This window comes from Nuphar pumila, chromosome 3 (assembly GCF_984573655.1).
Source record: "Nuphar pumila chromosome 3, dmNupPumi1.hap1.1, whole genome shotgun sequence".
Lineage (NCBI taxonomy): Eukaryota > Viridiplantae > Streptophyta > Magnoliopsida > Nymphaeales > Nymphaeaceae > Nuphar > Nuphar pumila.
This window is the reverse complement of record NC_143251.1, coordinates 48,107,386-48,121,872: the sequence shown is the minus strand read 5'-3', so window position 1 is coordinate 48,121,872 and position 14,487 is coordinate 48,107,386. Positions and strand designations below refer to the sequence as shown.

General features: G+C 37.3%; 2 non-coding genes across 2 annotated transcripts; both read left to right on the top strand.

Annotated features, from left to right (window-relative positions):
• Window positions 1-7,064: 7,064 nt before the first annotated feature.
• Window positions 7,065-7,140, top strand: LOC149842840 (small nucleolar RNA snoR53Y). Its single transcript, XR_016431282.1, has one exon. It is a non-coding gene; the product is annotated as a small nucleolar RNA snoR53Y (small nucleolar RNA).
• Window positions 7,141-7,971: 831 nt separating this feature from the next.
• On the top strand, window positions 7,972-8,053 carry LOC149842839 (small nucleolar RNA R16). Its single transcript, XR_016431227.1, has one exon. It is a non-coding gene; the product is annotated as a small nucleolar RNA R16 (small nucleolar RNA).
• Window positions 8,054-14,487: the final 6,434 nt, after the last annotated feature.

The window sequence follows — 14,487 nt, the reverse complement described above, 5'->3', positions numbered from 1 at the left end:
CATCTACTAACTCTATCAACTTACCAGTTAAACACCCTATGTTACAAGTGGCTAACCTAATTTTATGGTCTTGAAGTATCTTCTTTAACCCCACCCGTCTAACAAAGTGAGGGAACCCTTGCCTATTTGACACCACACCTGAGCGTCGGTATGACGCGTCACTTCTGGGTGACGACCTAGCTACCCTTGCCCATTTATCACTGCCTCTAGGCCTTTAGAGTACAACGTGTCGCTCAGTAGGGAATGCCCCAACGAAATTCTCATATTGGTTCATATTCATAGGGTGTGACTAAGTTTTTATGTTGGTTGTCACTGGCCTACCATAACCCTCATCCTTTATCCGAGCTTGAGACCGACAATGTATAACTAAACAGTTATACATAGGCGGAGTTAGAATCACTAGAATATGAGAACTATAAATATGGGTATTTTCAATACTTTTTTTTTTTCAAATTCAACCATGTGGATGTGTTTGGCATGGTGAATTTGCTAAGAATCAAACATTGGATCTTGTATTTTCGATAAAAAAATGTGAATTTTGAATGATTGAATATACTTATGAAGATTATGAGTCATTGATTTTAAAGACTTAAATTTTTTTTTGCTTATGCATCAAAATAGAAAGATTCAAGAGTGGGTTCTTATAAAAATGAGCTTGTAAATCACATTCATATGGTTAGATTCAAGAGAAAAGAACAAAAAGTCAATGGAAATCACAGTTCACACATTAGTTCTCATATTTTGAGTTCTCTTAGTGACTCTCTCTCTCTCTCTCTCTCTCTCTATATATATATATATATATATATATATATATATATATATATATATATATATATATATATATATATATATATATATATATATATGAGTAGTGAACATATTAGACCCTATTTCTCGCTCTGCCCATTCTGCCCTATAGATTTTATCTATTTTATGATAGATCTGAAGTGGTAGATGTGTTCAACATGATCAATTTAGTGAAAATTGACTCTTGGATCATGTTTTTACGATGAAAAAATATGATTTTATGAGTCAGGAAAAAATGGTACCTTCATGACCATTGATTTTGGATCATCGAAAAAACTTGTATACAGGTCAGATTTCACAGATCCAAAAGCTAGTTCCACTAAACAAAACCTATAGATCACATATACGATGTTAGATATGATAAAAATACTTAAAACTATGATTTTTGAAGGGACCTAACGAGACCTAATGAAAAAGGGAGCCTAAGGAACACATTACTCTCTCTCTTTATATATATAGACAAGTCATCCGAATTGAGATGAGTTGGATCAGACCGAATCGAAATCCAAATGGTCAACAAATGGGGCAGTTGATTGACTATTTAGGACCATTAAGACCCCATGCAAAACCATTGGGCAAGGTCCAAATTGATGCTGGTCAGGTCCAAGTAAGACCTAAAAGAGATAAGTGCCAAGTTAATGCTGATTAAAGGGCTGGTTAATGAACATATATATACTTGAGGATTAAATCATGATTCATGCCATATAGCAAAAGATAAGTCAATCGAACTGACTTAAATTGAACCAAATTAGAATCCAAATCCAAGGTCTAATATAAAGTGTTGATCCAGGTAGGAGTTAGGATCCAAATGAGACAAATGCAAAGTCAATACTCATTAAAGGGTTGGTTAATGGATATATATACTCGAGGGTTAAAATTGTCTCAAGCAACAAAAAATAAGTCAATCAAACAGAATTTGAATCCAAATGTCCAATAAATGAGCGGTTGCTAGACTGTTTAGGATCATTAAGAGCCCATACAAAACCATTGGGTAAGGTCCAAATGGAACTAAGTCAGGTCCAAGTAAGATCCCAAAGAGATAAATGCTAAATCAATGCTCATTCAAAGATCGGTCAATGGACATATATATATTTTGGGATCAAAATTAGGAGGTGTCAACGGGTCGGGTTTGGTTCGAACCTAGGTAAAACTAGACTTGGATCAGATTTTTGAGTATGGTATCAAGTCTGGACCCGGGTCTAATTGAGTATGCTATAAGAGAAACCATAACCGAATCCGATAAGAACTACATGAACCTTGACCATACTCGATAAAATAATATTTTTTATCATTTTTACATTAAAAAATTAGAGGTTTTAATCGAAAATGGGGTTAGGTCTGGGTCTAGTATAAAATTTCACAAACTATACCCGAGTCCATGTATTAATCGAACCTTTGAGTCTCAACTCAAGTCTTCTTATTTGTCACCATACCCGGACCCTATATGGTTTGGTTTGGTTTGGGTTGGGACCACATAAACCAAACCCATTGACACCCCTAATTAAAATCATCCCAAGTAGCAAAAGATAAGTCAACCCAGCTGATATATACTTGAGGATTAATATCATCCCAAGTAGCAAAAGATAAGTCAACCGAACAGAGTTGGATCAAACCGAATCTGAATTCAAATGATCAACGAAAAGGGTGGCTGGTGGACTGTTTAGGACTATTAAGAGCCCATGCAAGACCTTTGGGCAAGGTCCCAATGGATATAAGTCAGGTAAGATCCAAATGAGATAAATGCTAAGTCAATGCGCACCATAGAAGTGGTCAATGAACATATATATATATATATATATTTGAGGATTAAAATAATCCTAAGTAGCAAAAGATAAGTCAATCAAACTGAGTTGGACCAGACCAAATCTGAATCCAAATGGTCAACAGGGTGATTGGTGGACTATTTATGATCATTAAGAGCCATGCAAAACCATTAGGCAACATTTAAATGGATTTGAGTCAAGTCTAGGTAAGATCCAAAAGAGATAAATGTTAAGTCAATGCTCATTAAAGGGGTGGTCAATGAACATATATATACTTGAAGATTAAAATCATCCCAAGTAATAAAAGAGAAGTCAAACAAACTGAATTTAAATCCAAATGATCAGCGAAATGGGTGGTTAGTGGACTGTTTATGACCATTAAGAGCCCATGCAAAACCTTTGGGCAAAGACCAAATTGTTTAGGTTAGATCCAGGTAAGATCAAAAAGAGGTAAATGCTAAGTCTATGCTCACAAAAGGCTGGTTACTGGACATATATATACTTGAAGATTAAAATCGTTCCAAGTTACAAAAGATAAGTCAACCAAATTGAACTGGATTAAACTCAATCTAAATCTAAATTCAAAGTCCAATGTAAACAGTTGTTCAAGTCCAAAATCTAATGCCTTTCGGGTCTTGTCCTTTATAAAAAAACAAGAAAAGATCTTATCTTGAAATCTTGAAACAAGAAACCTACTAAATTAGGAAAATGAAAAAAATTGTGTAAGAAATTTAAGAAAAGTTTTGAGCCAAAATCCCTACGGAAAGTATCAATGATATCGATTCTAAAGGTTAAATCTAGGTAAGATTTACCAATTGAAATTAATTCCACATATATGAAATGTCAGGAAACAAGCCCATAAGGGCATGTTTGATGTGGACACACAGAACATCATCCACCGCATCCTAAATACGGTATAAACACCGTTCCAAACTCACTGTTACGAAAATAACAAGGGCATGATAACAAATTAAAAAAATTTGTGCCTCGACAGGAGCGCCCGACTCTCTCTCTCTCTCTCTCTCTCTCTTTTGAAGCGGCAAGAGGGTGGAGGAGCGGTCGGTGGAGGGGCGGTGACGAGGCTGGTGAGGGGCCGACGAGAGCGATCACAACAAGGAAGAAACAGAGTGATCGATGCGGGATTTAGCATCTATTTTGCTCTGGAAACGGTTCCACATGAGATTTTGACATGCACTTGGATCTAGGGTTTGTTCTTGCCTTCTTTGGGTGTTTTGGGTGAAGTGGGTGGTTCGTTGTGTTTGGTGGCTGATTGTGGTGATTATAGGTTTAGGGGTTGCTTGCAATTTCATGGATTCGTCGCCTCCTTGATGCATTCATTGCCTCACAGGTAGAGTTCAAATCAATCCTTCAGAACCATCGATTCCAATTTGCCAATCCCCCTCTTGATCGTCATGCATCTGATTTTTTTTTTCAGTACAATGTCAAGGCTCTTGATGTCTACTATGCCATTTGTGATGGAACTGAGCAGGTCCAGCAAATGGCGCAGGCAACTTGAGATCGTGTCATCATGTATTCTCCCATCTTTTTTCCAATAAGAACCTATGAAAAATAAAAAAAAGTTAAAAATCTTACCATAAATCATTTTATATTCTTGAACATAAAATGTGATTTTGAATATACATTTTTTGAACATTTTTTAGTTTTTAGATCCAATCCAAGTTTTTTAGATTTTAAACAAATTTTTTTATTTAAAATGGTGGGTGGATCAGGTCATATGATCCAAAATGAATTAATTTGACCCATTATTTATATCTGTTCAAGTTGTCCACGTATCATTACCAAACAAAGAACATTTAGAACACAGGATCCGAGTATGGTCCAAAACAAACATTGGAATAAACATAACCACTGTCCTTCATTTCTTCCAATCCTGACCAAGCCATCAAACAAAGACTAAGTGATTAAAATTCCTTGGCTTGCGGTAGTGATGTGAGCTTCTTTAGGGACCTGATTTAAGTAATTCAATGGGTGATCGATTAATTGCGATAGATTTTCACGATCAATTGCTACTGTCGTGCTTGAAGGGGCTAAAGCTACCGTCTAATCCCCTAAAGGTTGTCAGAATTGGCCAGAGATGATCAAATTGAGTGGTGAATTGAATAAGAACCACATTTGCAACCTCAAAGAGTTAAAGAGTGAACTCGGCTAGAGTAGGAATGAGGAGAAAGAACAATGAAAAAGGAAAATATGAGGATTTTGCAATTTCTATTTATATCCCGTTATTTTGGCGGCAAAGAGGCCCTTTATGTAGCATTCAACTACGACCCCAATGGTCCTACCTAGGGGTGTCGACGGGTCAGGTTTTGTTGGGACGAGGTGAAACCAGATCTAAACCTGATTTTAAGGTATTGTATCAAGTTTGGACCCGACTTTAATCGGACCCATCATAAGAAAAATCATACCTTAACCCGATAAGAACTACATGAAACAGACCCGACCATACTTTGTAAAATAATATTTCTTTTATTTTTACATTGAAATTTTTTGGCCCACCTCCATGTATTAATCGCACCCTTCGGGTCCGAACCTGAGTCTTCTTAATTATCACTAGACCTTGGTCAGGTTCGGGTAAACCCGGCCTGTTGACACCGCTGTATGGTCAGAGTATGGTGATAAATAAGAAGATCTGATTAGGACATGGGTCCTAATCCGAATGATCTGATTAATACATGGAGCCGGGTATAATTTGTGATATTTTATACCATACCAGAGCCCAACCCCAGTTCCAATTTTTCAATGTAAAAATGATATCACGTATTATTTTATCGAGTCAGGTTTGGTTCATATAGTTTTTATCGGGTCCAAGCATGGTTTCTCTTATGTGAGTCCGATTAGACCCTGGTTCAGACTTGATACTATATCCGAAAATGAGGTCCAGTCTGATTTCACTTGAGTCCGAATCAAACCCGACCAGTTGTCACCCCTTGCCAGAATCCATAAACCTCTTCTAAGCCGACTATGCCCATATGTAAAGCTCCCCTAAAGAAAAGAAAATACATTGGTCATTTGTGGCTCAAGGCCTCTTAGGCCGAGCACACTCGAGTACGTCATAAGGCTAAGTGTGGGTCTATATGGTACTCATATCTAAGGGTTTTAACGAGTCAGGTTTGGTTTGGACCCAGGACTTAGACAAGATTTTTGGGTATAGTATCGGGTTTGAAATCAGTTCTAATCGGGTCCGCTATAAGAAAAATCATACCCAAACTTGATAAGAACTACATAAACCAAAACCAGACCATACCCAATAAAACCATATTTTTTTTATCATTTTTACATTAAAAATTTGCAGGTTTAACCGAAACTCAGGCTGGGTCTGGGTCTAGTATAAAATCTCACAAATTATACCCGGGTTCATGTATTAATCAAAACTTCGGGTCTGGACCTAGGTCTTAATCGGGTCTTCTTATTTATCACCATACTCGGACCCTAGGGTTTGGTTCGGGTAAACCATGCCCGTTGACACCTCCTACTCATTTCAGTTCAAGTCGAGCCTTAGTTCAAAGTATAGGCCCAAGCCCAGCCCAGACGGGCTACACGCCTTGAGCTGCCCAGCCCTAACCCAAACCACTTCATATCGGGTCAGAGCTTGACTATCCATCGGGTACCCGACCCGGTATCCACATGACATATTGAATTAGGGATAAATTGGTCATTTAATCCATCGGTTCGTCATATACCCTAGAAAAACACTATAAAAATCGAAAATCTCTCTCTCTTTCTCTCCCTCTGCTAGGGTTAGGGTTTCTGGGTTCCTCTCTCTCTCTCTCCCCTTCATCTCTTCTGATTTGATGTTTTGAATTCGGATGATTTCGTGATGTGGGTTTCTCGGTGATGAGAATAAGATGACGAATCTGATCTTATACGATGTCATTTGAGGCATTTGTCTGAGAGGAACTACATCATCGTCCCTTCTTCTCCTCTTAGGGTTCTAGATCTTCCCCTCCCCTCTGTGGTCCTAATATTCTATTCTTGGTCTTTTTGCGATTTGTACACATTGATATTATTGTAGTCCTAAGATCTTGTAGTAATTTTTGCCTTGAGTAACATTGCCTTTGTTTGCATGTTCATATGTTTAGTTTATTTTGTAGTTGGTGGTAATTTTTTACCATGGAACTGAAAAAGGAATCGATTTTTGAATTCTTATTCTTGTTATTTCCTTGCTAATTTTAGTTCACTTTAGCCTTTGGGCATTGTTTTCATGACGTCTTTAGCTTCTATGATGCCACACGTGATGGATTTTCTGGTGGGCTTATGCATTTTTTTCTAAAGAAATGAAAGACAATTAGACTTTGTTTCATTTCAAAGGTTTTAAATGTGTTGAAGTTGGTCTATTTTCTTGTTCAGATTGGTATACTCGAGTTTCCCTAAAAAATGACATTCTTTTTTTGTTTCGCTAGTAAATTTCTAATTTTCTTCGGAATCAGGTTGTAAATAAGGAAATAATTCATGTCCGCCATTTAATTATGATTGCGAGTTCCCAATGATGTTTATTTGTCCATGCTAATGCTGATTACTTGATGAACAACTTTCTCATGATGCTGAGGGAACATATTCTTTTTCGTCTGTTTTGTGTTTTATTTGCCTTTTTTTTGTTGCTTATCACTGTCTTGCTTATTGTTTTTTTTTTGCGCCAATGTTTCGTTGGGTATGTTATAATTTGCTTTAAAAAAATTCACTTAGTTCGAAGTGTTTTGACTATCATTTATTGTTCCATAAAATCAGGAATGATTTCTTGCCTGTTCTACAGCCATCGATCTGAATTTTGATGCTTGGTAGAAATTTGATGTTGCTGAGTAAGGTTGAACATGGTAATTTGTAAGCGGTTAGAATATTAAGGTCTTAATACGGTCAAAATGTGAATTCTTTTCTGCTTGATTAAATAATTTCTGATTACTGCATTTTTTTTGTGATACTAGCATTATTTACCTACTCATCAGCACGCATTTTCAGTTCTCATAAATGCTGATTACTGCATTGCTGATGGGATAAAACTAATGCTTATATCTAATGGTTGGCTTACCAGCCCGTTGCAATATGTTTTTTGGCATTGGTGTCAAATGGACCAACCAACATATGTTTTCATTGTGATGCTTTTCCTATCTTTTTTTTTATGTTTAGTAAAACGATTTTTTGTATGACTCTGTGTGTATCATCGGTTCTCAATTTCTAGTTTCTCGTGATTGGTATTTGTATTAATTTCTCTTAGTGGGAATCAAATTCCTTGCTGTTAGCTGTGGCACTGATAATGGACAAATGTTGAACGGGAGATGATATAGCTGATTAATTTTCTTTCTTAATGGTAATATATTTGTTCCATATTACTTGTTTTACAAGTTAAAAGCAGGACCAAACAAAGTTTAAATGCAAATCTGGAAAAAGAATGGGCAAATGATGTTAATTATCTTATCCTACACACTGAATTGTGATGTGGACTTGAACTCCGCTTATTATCTGATGCCCTTGTGGTTTTCTATTGCTAAAAAAGTGTTGATATGCATCCAAGTGTCATGATAATATACATGAGGCGACCAGTCTTCATGTTTCCGATACTTTATTAGAAGTTAACTTCTTTGGAATGCAAAGGTTGCCGTTTCCAATATAAAATGGAACTTTCATGATGTTATGAATGTAATTTTCGAGCTAGAATAGTGTTTTCACCAACTTCTTTCGCTGGTAAGTGTGATCTGTTACTGCACGGTGTAAGATATTCTGTTCAATTTTCACCTATGGTTATTTATGTGTGCACCATTTATCTGCTTTTCAGCACGCAAAAATCTTTAACTTTTTTGCTGGATTTGAATTGCTGAATGGATAAAACCTGTGCTTAAATCTGGTTTTTGTTTTAACCTTTTGCGGATTAGCGTGAATTCATGTCAAATTAGTTCAATCAAAATTCTGTCGCTTTTGTTATGCTTTTTAACTGATCCTTGTTCTAAAGTCTCAATGATATTAAAACGCAGACGGCGATCAGAATATGGTGCCATGTTGATTGTCTGCAAATAACTCAATTTTTTATATGATTTAGAATACGCCACCTGCATAAAAGGTTAATCTTGATGTTTGACTGAATGGTGCATCTTTACTGTGACATGTTTGTTTTTCATTTCTTGTAATGTGCGACTGTGCCTCCGCATCATCAACACCCCCCCCCCCCCCTACACCTTCTCCAAATTCTTAGGAAGCATCCTTTTCCTCATTATCTCCTTCGATCTCGAAACATGAAAATTAACAAAAGACCCATTGACCGTAACTTCTTCACCCTCTCTCTGATATCTTCCAAAGAATTGCTTTGACCAATGCATCACTTACCCTTGTTCGCATCACTTACCCTTGTTCGAGAGAGGATCTGGTGCAATATGATTGCACAAAAATTGTGCATTAATCACTCTTGATCCATCAGGTCTGGGGCTTCACACCTGACAGGCCAAGATGAAGAGTGATCAGGTGCTTAATGAACAAATATTTGTTCATCATATTTCACCTGATCTTTTCACCACTTCGATGTCTGTTGTGTATATTCTTGTTCTGGTTCTAGTACCCACATTCTCATACTTTTCCTCTACCACCATTTCTTGATCCATCTTTTCATTTCTTATTTTTGATATTTTCATGGATGGAAATAGTTGAGTGCATTAGTTGCAATTTTGACTAATTCATGTTATGTCTGTTGTGCCAGTTCTTAACGAGCAGATTTGCAGTCGTGAACTAAGAGAGTTCATCCATATGTTGTTTTCTAAAATTTGCTATCAGCTAAAAACCTTGATAATCAAGCCTACAATTTTCTGCATCACATCTGAGAGTAGGGGTGGGCATCGTGCCTGATTGGCCTGGGCCTTGGCCCGCCTCGTTCTTAATGGATTTGGGTTGGTAGAGCAGCCCATGACCTGGCCCAATAGGCCAATGTGAAGTGATCCCGGCACCCAAACTCATCTAATTAGTGCAAACTAATTCGGTAAATAATAATAGTTATCAAGATATTATATACTTAAGTAATTTTTTAATTTTTATATGATTAAATATCTCAGGTCCGCAGGCCTACTTGACCTGGCCCAATGATGTGCTGGGCCCTGTTGCCCACCGCTACCCGATAATTCTTGGCTACAACCGCAGGCCGGGGCGTGGTGGAAGAAGAGCTTCCATAAACCTTCTGAGGGTCGTTACGGTGAATGATGCTTTTCACTTTTGAGAGATGTAAAGTAGATGGACAAGGTTTAAATCATTGTTGCTTTACTCTTTTGTTTTTTTTCAACAAGGGTGTGAGATTAGGTACTCAGAAGATGTGGACGAGTTGAAAATGACTATCTTAATTTTGGAAACAGGAAAATTACATATACATGGTGGGCCAATTCTCACCATACAAAGATAACTTTTAGATATTTAAGTGATATACACGGATGGGTCAGTTACATGGTTATTACACCCCCCTCAAGTTGGAGCCTGCGATGCTCAACTTGAACTTCAAAGTAGAAAGATGATCAGTGCCCAAAGCGTTGGGGAATATATTTGCACATTGACAATCGGTGGGAACGAAGTGAGTCCAAATCAGTCCATTTTTTATCTTTTTTTTAATAAGGTGGCAGTCTAACTCAATGTTCTATGTAATTTCATGAAATACTGCAGCGTTTTGAAGAGCTGCCAATACAAAGTCATGGGGTGTGATGATGCTATCTAGTAAGAGTCATGAATCTATATTTAGCATCAGTGGAGGAACAAAAAACTTTGCTTGAACGTTTAAGAGATTTGATTGGACTTGATTATGATGCAATATCCAAAAGTGGATATGCGGGTTATTGAGCATGAGGCCCAATTGGATTCACAATACTCAATGGCGTCTAATTGCATTCATGTTTTTTCTTTGGCCAAGAGTTGTTTTGATTTAGAGTAGGACTTGACCATATGGGGAGTATGTGATTGGATGAGGAATTGACTCAAAAGATATCTGGTTGAGTGGGTTAGGTAAACAAGGCGGCCAATTAAGTGTCAGTACATATCAAGGTCTTCAAGAATGTCGCCTACCATATTATTAAGCTTAAGGTGTTTTATATCTTTCAATATATGTAAAGCATATTTTCTTTGAGACATGAATATGCCTTTCTTAGATCTGGCTACTTTAATGCCAAGAAAATGTTTAGGGTGAAAGGTGTTTGAGACAACCGTGTTTTGTATCTTTACATAGAGCCATTCCATCTATATTTGGTTTTATAAACTCGTTTACATTCGATAGGCTGCTCTCCTTCAGATAGATTCATAATCGATCAGGTGTCATTCTCTATTCTCTTCAAATACTTTGATTTTATCAGCCATATCATGTCAATGCTCATTGCTTGAAGGAAGGTTTTGGGTTCATGGTCTTAATGCCTGTTAAAAAAACTTGATGACTGTGAGAGAACTTGTAGTAGGAAATGCACTGGCTCAGAGGATGTTAAATTGAAAAATGGAGTAACATAAAAAATCCTATGATGGGTGACAAACTCGATTGGATTTGTAGATAGGAAGGGTGTTGCGAGTATGACGTTTAGTGATATTTTGGCTTTCACTATTTGCGGGCGGAGAAGGATCGATTTGGGAAGGTTAACCCATAAATTGTGAACCAATTGAAACAATTACAATAGACTCAGGACTTTGTCAATGTAGGAAAGGTTCTTGTAGCTCAAATATGGGTACGGGCAATACGCTAACTTGATCATTATTAGTAGGTGTATGATCTTGAAACGGAAAAACATTTTCTTAAAATTTGACATTTTTACTAACAAAAATTTTGTTTGATTGACAATCATACACTTTATGCCTGACTTTATTACAAACACGCATTTCCTAGTATGGTTGTCAAATTTGTGAGTACGGTGGATGTTATAAGCATAGCACATGCATTCGAAAACCTTTAAATGATCATATTTAGGTGTTTTATTGTGTAACACTACATGTGACATTTTACTCAAAGGTTTTAAGGAGAAACAATTTATGATGTATATGTCAAGGAGAACACATTTCCTCAAAAACTTGATTGGTAAATTGGTCTGAAAATGAAAGACACATGCCACATTTAATAATTTTTTGTGCTTGCATTCAAAGACTTCGTTTTGTTGTGAGGTTGCCATGGTTGATTTCCTTTCCTCCAAGGTATGTAGTCATATCATTAGTTCAGTATCATTATCTGATCTAAGACCTAAGTTATTGGTATTAAATTGAGTTTCAACCATCGCAATAAAGTTTTGAATAACATCAAAGGTTTTGAACTTGTGCCTTATGAGGTAAACCCATGTGCAACAACTATAGTCATTCACTATGATAAAAAAATATTGGGTTTCCGTCATAGATAAAGTTTGGTATGCCTCCGATATGTCACAATGAATTAACTCAAAAGGTTTAAACGATGATATCGAGCTATAAAAAAAAGGTAATCTAGTTTGTTTGGCTTTATGACAAATAGCACAATGGTCATTTAATATATCCTTATGCACCTTATTGAAATGAACAAGAATTTGCAATCTTGAATTTGACAAATGTTCAAGCCTTTGATGCTAAAAGGAAGACAACGAATAAGTCAAAACACTTAAAACACAATTACCATCAATCTCAAGAATGTAGAGGTTGACCTACAGGTAGCTTCAATCGTTCTCTTTGGGTGTAGGTCCTAAAATAAACACTAATCATCCTTGAATATAATTGCACATTTTAAGAGATAACGTGACAACATGTGTTGCAGGAATAGATGAACAAATTAGTAATGTGATTAGTGGCACCCGAATTAAAAATCTAGCATTGAGACATGGACAAACAAATTAATAGTTTAGATAGATTACATGCTAGGTTGGCCATAGGTGATGGATTTGCGTTACCTGGATTGACAAAAGTCATGATTTTATCATATTGCTCTTGGGTGAGATGAGGAACATCAACACTCGAGTTTGACTTTTTAGGTTCAAGCTTGGCATCACATGTATTTGCGTTAGCTTGGTCGTTGGAACGAGCGTTATGAGGATAAGGATTTCTTGGTCGATTAGGAAAATTGTGAAGGTGGTAGCATCTTGCCTTGATGTGACCCAACCTACCAGAATGATCATACTTGGGTTGGGCACATTACTGGAATGTCTAGTCGGCCTTTATGAAGTGGTTGTTCTTGTCCACAATGGCAGCAACCGACTCATGAGCAGGTGTGGCTCTAATGTCATGTTGCCTTTCTTCTTGCACTATCAAGGCATATGCCTTAAAATGTTTGGCAATGGGCTCATGAGTAGTAGCCGACTTCGGATGGCATTATAACTTTCATTGGGGCCCATCAAGAACTGTATGAGTCTCTCTTGTTGTTGGAGATCATGGATAACCTTCATGGCTCTACATGTGCATATAGGGATGGTGACTTAGGTAGATATCTCATTCCACATTTCCTTTTAACTTAGTAAAATATGCTATCATTGAAGATTGGTTTTATCTTAAGTTTATAATTTCTTGTTGAATATGTTTAGATCTTAAGAGCATTGAGGCATTCTCGAAGTTCTGCCCAAACCTCAGCAGCGTAGTCCGCATAAATAACGTTCGACGCAAGATCCTTGATCATAGAGTGAAGAATTCACGACAGCACCATGTTGTTGCAGTGCTCTCACACAACATTGGTTGAAGATGGTTCGGGCTTGGAGATAGTTCCATCTACAAAACCCAAACTTATTCTTGCCATGATCATGGCCCAGCTCCACATGACGTAGTTATCATCCAAAGGTTGTGAAACCAACTAACTTCCTGGGATGTCAGAATGGTGAAGAGAAGGGGTTCTGTCGACTCTGCGTTGGATGTTCGCCCGTTCCCAGACACGTTGGCACCGTCTGAAGCCATAGATGATGTCAGCGCTTCAGCTTAAACTGCAGTTGAACACGCTCTGTGATAACTACTACTAGTTGAAAAAACACGAACGAAGGATGCACTGCTTGATCAGAATCAGTAGATACAGAATTAGCAAATAACAAACTTGATAAATGATGGTTTTCCGGCAAGGCTCTGATACCATGTGAAATTCGGTAATGAGGATGAGTCGAAAATGACTGTTATCTTAATTCTGGAAACAGGAAAAGTACATATACAAGGTGGGTCGATTCTCACTATGGAAAGATAACTCTCCGATATTCAAGAGATATACATGGATGGTTCAGATATTCAGGAGATATACACGGATGAGTGAGTTGCATGGTTACAACGCATGCAGTAAAATGATATGGTAAGTGTAAAAATGGTTACAACGTCATGGTAAGTGTAAAAATAAAAGCGGTATGTGATAAATGCTAATAAAGGGCCTGTTTGGAATCTTCCAGTCGGTGCTAGGTGGAGTAGAAAGTGTGGAATCCCTTGGACAAAGGCGTTTGGGATGGATGGAATTATAGGAAATCATGGAAATAGGGTGGTATTTGAGACCTTCAATTTTACATTTCACTTCCCACCTGCATGAGGTGGTAGTTGCCAAATGCTACGCCATTTCCCACACCGGTGCCTACTCCAACGCCTTTCACCACCTGATGGCGAATCATGTGATGATTCTCCTGTTATTGAGGAGAAAGTCAGAATCTATGAGACGCTAAGGAAGCTGTATAGAAGGCTTACTCCCGCAAACAATGATAAATGATCACTATGTCAGACTATAAGATGATGGAATTACTTATGAGCCAACTTGATGAGGAAAATGAAGAGAGCGCTCAGATAATGTAAACCAGAATGTTGATGGTAATCTTTGTTTTGTAGATAAACGAGCTAAAGAATTTATAGTGGAAAAAAAATCATGGATATCTTAGCCAAAATTTTGTTGTAATTTCTAGAGTAAACTAACGAGGTCAGGTCTGCCTCAATCTAGTGTGTGTGTGTGAGTTGCCACATCAAGATGTGCATTTTTTTCAAAATCGCCTCAAAAGAA